The sequence below is a fragment of the Mobula hypostoma genome, chromosome X1 (assembly GCF_963921235.1).
Source record: "Mobula hypostoma chromosome X1, sMobHyp1.1, whole genome shotgun sequence".
Classification (NCBI taxonomy): domain Eukaryota; kingdom Metazoa; phylum Chordata; class Chondrichthyes; order Myliobatiformes; family Myliobatidae; genus Mobula; species Mobula hypostoma.
In genome coordinates this window covers 72,798,276-72,805,391 of record NC_086128.1, presented here as the reverse complement: position 1 = coordinate 72,805,391, position 7,116 = coordinate 72,798,276, and the positions used below count along the sequence as shown (strand labels likewise).

Below are 7,116 nucleotides of genomic sequence, written 5' to 3'. Positions count from 1 at the left end.
AACACCAGTCGCTTCGGGCAGCTGGGGCTCGTCGGCCGTGGTTGGCAGCTCGTCTAGGAGAGGGAGGACTCCGATCTCACACCTCCCCGCTGCTTGCGGCTGGACCCACTCGTGGGGGAGGGCTCCTGGTTAAACCTCGAGGGTAAAATCCGGAGATGGAATCCCTGAGGCAGTGCCTACGTGGAGTTCAACGCCGACTGGCAACTCCCGTGCCAAACTGACTCAGTCTCCGCCGTTCCTGGACAGAAGGGGAGCCTGCTGCATGGGCCACCCCCCCCCCACCAAGATCGTACTGCCCTGGCGTGTCACGCAGACAACGTGGACGTAAAAGCCACGGTCCACAACCCTGACTGACGGAAGGCCTTAGAATAGAAGCTGCCTGACCTGCTGAGCTCCTCCAGCATTATGGGGGGGGGAGAGGGGGAGAGGGGGGAGAGAGGGGAGAGGAGGGGGGAGAGGGGGGGAGGGGGAGGAAAGGGGAGGAGAGGATGGGGAGGAGGGGAGAGGGGAGGGGGGAGAGGGGGGAAAGGGGGGAGGGGGGAGGGGGGAGAGGGGGGAAAGGGGGGAGGGGGGAGGGGGGGGAGGGAGAGGGAGAGAGGGGGGAGAGAGGGGAGAGGAGAGGGGGGAGAGGGGGGAGAGGGGGAGAGAGGGGGAGAGGGGGGAGGGGGAGGAAAGGGGAGGAGAGGATGGGGAGGGGGAGAGGGGGGAGAGGGGAGGAGGGGGAGAGGGGGGAGAGAGGGGGAGGGGGGAGAGAGGAGAGAGGGGAGAGGAGAGGGGGAGAGGGGGAGGGGGGAGAGGGGGAGGGGGGAGGGGGGAGAGAGGAGAGAGGGGAGAGGAGAGGGGGAGAGGGGGAGAGGGGGGAGAGGGGGAGAGGGGGGAGAGGGGGGAGAGGGGAGAGGAGAGGGGGAGAGGGGGAGAGGGGGGGAGAGGGGGGAGAGGGGGAGAGGGGGAGAGGGGGGAGAGGGGGGAGAGGGGGAGGAGAGGGGGAGGAGAGGGGGAGGAGAGGATAGGGGAGGAGGGGGGAGGAGGGGGGAAGGAAGGGAAAGGGGGAAGGAGGTGAGGGGGGAAGGAGGTGAGGGGGAGGGGGGAGGGGGGAGAGAGTGAGACAGACACATACACTCATACGATCACCGTGCATACGGCAAGGACAATGAAGGATGCTTCGACATCTGCGCACGACAGTATTCCTGAGTCTCAACCCGGGCCTTGGACAGCAGACAGTGGTGAAAGCCGAGAGGAAGCTTCTGGCACGACGAAGGAAGCCCTGAACACTGCCAGAGACAGAGGACCTTCCCTGCTGCCCTAAAAGCCAGCAGCATAACAGGCAGCCGTTGCTCCCCCAGCGTAATTTACAGCATTTTTTATGTTTTACACCAGGAGTTTCTCACCCTTTTTAAGCCACAGACCCGCACCATTAGCCGAGGGGGTCTGTGGGCCCCTGTATTACACTGTACTGCCACCGCACGACAACTGATTTCCTGACACACGTCCGTGATTCTGACTTTAATCAGCGTACGCTGACTGGAAAACCTGGGCGGCGGTTTACCCGGTGGGAAAGGGGGACCCAGCGATTCGCAGCAGCCTTCCCGCGCTCATCACGGGGAGAAGGGAGCCACCTCACGCAGAGCCAGAGCTCGTCTCCCGCGTCCGGCGCTCCCAACGTGGCCTCTCTACCTTGGCCGGCCGTAGACCGCGGGGGGGAAGCGCTTTGTCCAGCGTCAAGAGCGGAACTTCCCGGGGGCCAAACCTTGTAACTCCCAGTCCCGTTCCGGCGTACGGTCTCCTCTTGTGCCCAGGGGCCAGCCTCGGGGTCGAGGTGCAACACCTTAGACTCTATTTGTGTAGCCTCCCCTCTTCCGCACTCTGGCCTCTTACCTCCTCCCACCTCCCCCAGATGCCCTCCTCCTCCCCTTTTCTCCGATGGCCCACTCTCCTATCAGTTCCTTTCTTCCCCACCCTCCTATCACCTCCTGGCGAGTCCTGTTTCCCCCCTCTCGCCACCTTCTCATCCTGCCGTCTTCCCCCTTCCTCTCCAGTCCTTCTCTCTGTGGAGCGCGCCCCACTTGCGCCGGCAGCTCGATCCACCCTCTGAGCGGAGAGGCTCCCCCCTCAAAGTTTTTCCACCTTTCACCCTTAACCCCTGACCTCTGGCTGCCGTTAACATCAATGGTCAAAGTCTCCTTGAATTTACCCTAACTGTAGGAGGGGTTTCGCAGAGAGACCGTGTGGAAAGCCCCACCAGGGGCGGTGATGAGAGGCCGGGACATTAAAGAAACTCCTAGATAGGCACGTGAATGCCAGAAAAATGGACGGTTCTGTCAGAGGAATGGGTTAGCTTGATGCTCGATCAGGTTAAAGGGACACATTTCTCCTTCACTGAAAAATCACACTATACGAACTTGACTATCGCCTGGCCAAAGGCTTGCAATATTTTAAACGCACCTACCCAACTACAGGGTGCAGAGGTTGCAAAAGGAAACGCCGTGACAAGATTTAAAAATTAACTTTCCCAAGGACAGCGACGCCTCGACCAGACACACTGCAGGGTGCTTGGCTGGGAATTACAACTCCTGTTTATTTTTCCTTTCGCTTCCCGCCGCCGGGAGGCGGGTCGAAGCCGCAGCCCACGTGCAGGCGACGGGAGGCGCGGGCCGCGGCAAACCCCAGCTGCTACCCGACCGCCGATCATCGGGGAAACTTTACGGCGGCTCGCAAAGTTGAGACACGAGGCTCGCCCCTCCCTCGATTTGAGTCCCGTGCGACAAACACCGACCCAGCAAACACAATGAGGCTCACAGTTCTCCCAACCACGGCTCACAGGGACCACCTGCCCTAAAAGATCAGGCGGGAAGACCCACACGCCACGGATCAATAATGCACCAACTGTGTCCCCTTTCATCAGGCTCGCCGGCTCTCCAGAACTAAGGACACCTGTTTCCACGTTGATAACTTTAAAGAGGCTGCTCGACAGAGCTGCGGGTAGACAGGGAACGGAGAGGTATGGGCCAAGCGCAGGCGGGGTCAGCACAGACACGGTCGGCCGAAGGGCCTGTCAGCTCCATGATTCCGGCCCCGCCTTGGCTCGCGTCCCGCTCAACCCGAAGGAAGCTTATCGTCAAAGTGCACACACAACCCCGACATTCTCGCGGGCCTTCACGCTAAATACAAAGAGGTCAAACAGCATCAATGAAAGACCCACACCCAACATGACGGACAAACAACCAGAGTGCAAAAGACAAAGAACCCTGCAAATACAAAAAGATAAAAAGAAATAAATAATAAATAAATATCGAGAGCATGAGATGAAGAGTCCTTGAAAGTTAATCCATAGGTTGTGGGAACAGTTCAGTGATGGGGTGAGTGAAGTTATCCCCACTGGTTCGAGAGCCTGATGGTTGAGGGGTAATAACTGTCCCTGAACCTGGTGGTGTGGGTCCCGAGGCTCCAGTACCTCCTTCCTGATGGTTGAGGGGGTAATAACTGTCCCTGAACCTGGTGGTGTGAGTCCTGAGGCTCCTGTACCTCCTTCCTGATGGTTGAGGGGTAATAACTGTTCCTGAACCTGGTGGTGTGGGTCCTGAGGCTCCTGTACCTCCTTCCTGATGGTTGAGGGGTAATAACTGTTCCTGAACCTAGTGGTGTGGGTCCTGAGGCTCCTGTACCTCCTCCCTGATGGCAGCAGCGTGAAGAGAGCATGACCTGGATGCTGATTGGTAAATCCATGCATCTGATATTCCAGACGTGACCGGACGTAACACACAATGGGACAATCCCAACTTCTCAGCACCAATGTGGCCTCATAACTTTAAATTCCTGGGTGTCACTATCTCAGAGGACCTGTTCTGGACCCATCATATAAATATAATTGCAAAGAAAGCACGACAGCGTCTCTGTTTCCTCAGGAGTCTGCGAAGATTCAGCATGTCATTGAAAACTTAGCAAACTTCTGTCGATGTGTGAGAAGTGTGCAGACTGGCTAATTTACAGCCCGGTATGGGAACACCATGGAGTGGAGAATCCTACAAAAGGTAATGCATTTGGTCCAGTACGTCACGAGTAAAACCCTCTCAACCATTGAGCACATTTACATTAAACACTGTCGTTGGAAAGCAGCATCCATCATCAGGGACCCCCACCACCCAGCCCATGCCCTTCTGTCAATGCTACCATCAGGAAGGAGGTACAGGAGCCTCAGGACCCACACCACCAGGTTCAGGAACAGTTATTACCCCTCAACCATCAGGAAGGAGGTACAGGAGCCTCAGGACCCACACCACCAGGTTCAGGAACAGTCATTACCCCCTCAACCATCAGGAAGGAGGTACAGGAGCCTCAGGACCCACACCACCAGGTTCAGGAACAGTTATTACCCCTCAACCATCAAGCTCTTGAACAAAAGGGGAAAACTACACTCATCTATTGAGATGCTCCCACAACCGGTGATCTCACTTTAAGGACTCTTTTATCTCAGGTTCTTGTTATTTATTGCTATTTATTTATGTTTGAATAGCACATTTTGTTATCTTCTACGCCCTTCCATTGATCCTGTTTACAGTTACTATTCTATAGATTTCCTAAGTATGCCCGTCAGGCTGATTGACCTACACCCGTTCCCCGTTAGGCAGTGTTTTGGCATCTAATTGCTCAGACGTACCCCACTTCTCATTGTTACCATCAGGGAGGAGGTACAGGAGCCTGAAGACACACACTCAACCATTCAGGAACAGCTTCTTCCCCTCTGCCATCAGGGAGGAGGTACAGGAGCCTGAAGACACACACTCAACCATTCAGGAACAGCTTCTTCCCCTCTGCCATCAGGGAGGAGGTACAGGAGCCTGGAGACACACACTCAGTGATTCAGGAACAGCTTCTTCCCCTCTGCCATCAGGGAGGAGGTACAGGAGTCTGAAGACACACACTCAACGATTCAGGAACAGCTTCTTCCCCTCTGCCATCAGGGAGGAGGTACAGGAGCCTGAAGACACACACTCAATGATTCAGGAACAGCTTCTTCCCTTCCGCCATCAGGGAGGAGGTACAGGAGCCTGAAGACACACACTCAACGATTCAGGAACAGCTTCTTCCCCTCTGCCATCAGGGAGGAGGTACAGGAGCCTGAAGACACACACTCAACGATTCAGGAACAGCTTCTTCCCTTCCGCCATCAGGGAGGAGGTACAGGAGCCTGAAGACACACACTCAACGATTCAGGAACAGCTTCTTCCCCTCTGCCATCAGGGAGGAGGTACAGGAGCCTGAAGACACACACTCAACGATTCAGGAACAGCTCCTTCCCCTCTGCCATCAGGGAGGAGGTGCAGGAGCCTGAAGACACACACTCAACGATTCAGGAACAGCTTCTTCCCCTCAGCTATCAGCTTTGTGAATTGTCCATGAGCACACCTCAGAATTCTGCCCTCTCGTTGCATTAAATTATTTTATACATATTATTATTACTGAAATTTATATCAATATTTACGCTTTGCACCGTTTCGCAAAATCTACTGTGGGTGGCTGGATGCGGAAGGAGGAAGGGTCAGGCACGGGGGGCAAACTACAGAAACGGCAACAGGAACTCCGAAGACCTCATCCCTGGGAGAAGGAGGATCTCAAAGACGGGCTACAGACCTGGAGGGGCTACAGACACACCAACAGAAGATCCACAGATCTCATCCCTGGGAGAAGGAGGATCTCAAAGACGGGCTACAGACCTGGAGGGGCTACAGACACACCAACAGAAGATCCACAGATCTCATCCCTGGGAGAAGGAGGATCTCAAAGACGGGCTACAGACACACCAACAGAAGATCCACAGAACTCATCCCTGGGAGAAGGAGGATCTTGGAAGATGTGCTACACCCGAGGAGCTACAGAAACGCCAACAGAAGATTCGAAGAGCTCGTCCCTGTGAGGAGGAGGATCTTGGAAGATGATCTACACACTTGAAAGACTGACCCTGGCGAGCTGCTTGTCGGGTGGACTCTGCCCCAGCAGCAAGTTTCACAAGGTAGCCTGTTTACCATCACTGAGACTTTTGTTCCCCCCACCCCCTGACTCTCGTCCCCGACAGTTCACACGGCCAGCCCGCCGCTGCCCAGACGTTACTCAGCCGCTGAATTGCAGCCGGGGGACGGGATGCAAAGAGCAGCCGGCAGCCCCCACAACACCCGCCCCGTCCCTCCCACTTGGTTCGACTCTCCCGGCAGATCCCCAGCTCCCGGCCGCCGGCAGCCCGGTGTGGGAGCTGCCCGAGGTCGCTCCGTTTGCAGAGTCTGGGGGGCCGCGATCTCCCGTCGGGTACACCCGCCCGTCCTCCCCTCCACTCCCGGGCTGCTCGGCCCAGGCCTCAGACCCCGGACTCACCTGACGGCCAGGCTCCGATCAGCGGCGCCCAGAGCCGCATCGTCCCGCCGCCCGTCCGACCCTCACTTCCGGCTCGACGGGCCTAGAAGGGGGCGGGGCGAAGGGGGTGGGGCAGAGCGCGCACGGTGGGGGAATGTGGGCGGGGCCGAAAGGCAGGGGGTGGAGCCGGTGCGGGGATGGGCGGGCCCGCCGCGTGCGGTGGGCGGGGCCCGGTGGGAGGTCCGACGCGGCCTCAGAGCGGGCGGAATCTCGGTCGAGCGGGTTTGGGCGCCGCACCGGAAGTTCCGTGGGGGGGCGGGTTTGACCGTCGCACCGGAAGTGCTGGGATCTGGGCCCGCGGCGACGGCGGACCAGGGGGTCGAGTACTCGCAGAGCCCGAGCCCATGCCGTGCGGCTCTGTGAGCGCCGGAATTGCACTGGCGCCACGCTGAGGGCCTTCCACAGGGCGCAGCACCGTCCAACTGCAGCTGACAGACGAGGACATTCGCCCCACCCCAGGGATCCTTCAACCCCAGACCCATCACCCCAGGGATCCTTCAACCCCTGACCCATCACCCCAGGGATCCTTCAACCTCTGATCCATCGCCCCAGGGATCCTTCAACCCCTGACCCATCACCCCAGAGATCCTTCAACCCCTGACCCATCACCCCAGGGATCCTTCAACCTTTGACCCATCACCCCAGAGATCCTTCAACCCCTGACCCATCACCCCAGGGATCCTTCAACCCCAGACCCATCACCCCAGGGATCCT

General features: G+C 57.9%; 1 protein-coding gene across 1 annotated transcript in view; it reads right to left on the bottom strand.

The window, feature by feature from the left end:
• Positions 1-6,498, bottom strand: part of erbb2 (erb-b2 receptor tyrosine kinase 2) — a 217,907-nt gene extending 211,409 nt beyond the window's left edge. Inside the window, exon 1 of the mRNA XM_063037112.1 lies at positions 6,364-6,498. The gene's annotated coding sequence lies outside the window, so the exon portion shown is untranslated. The remainder of the gene's footprint in view (positions 1-6,363) is intronic.
• Positions 6,499-7,116: the final 618 nt, after the last annotated feature.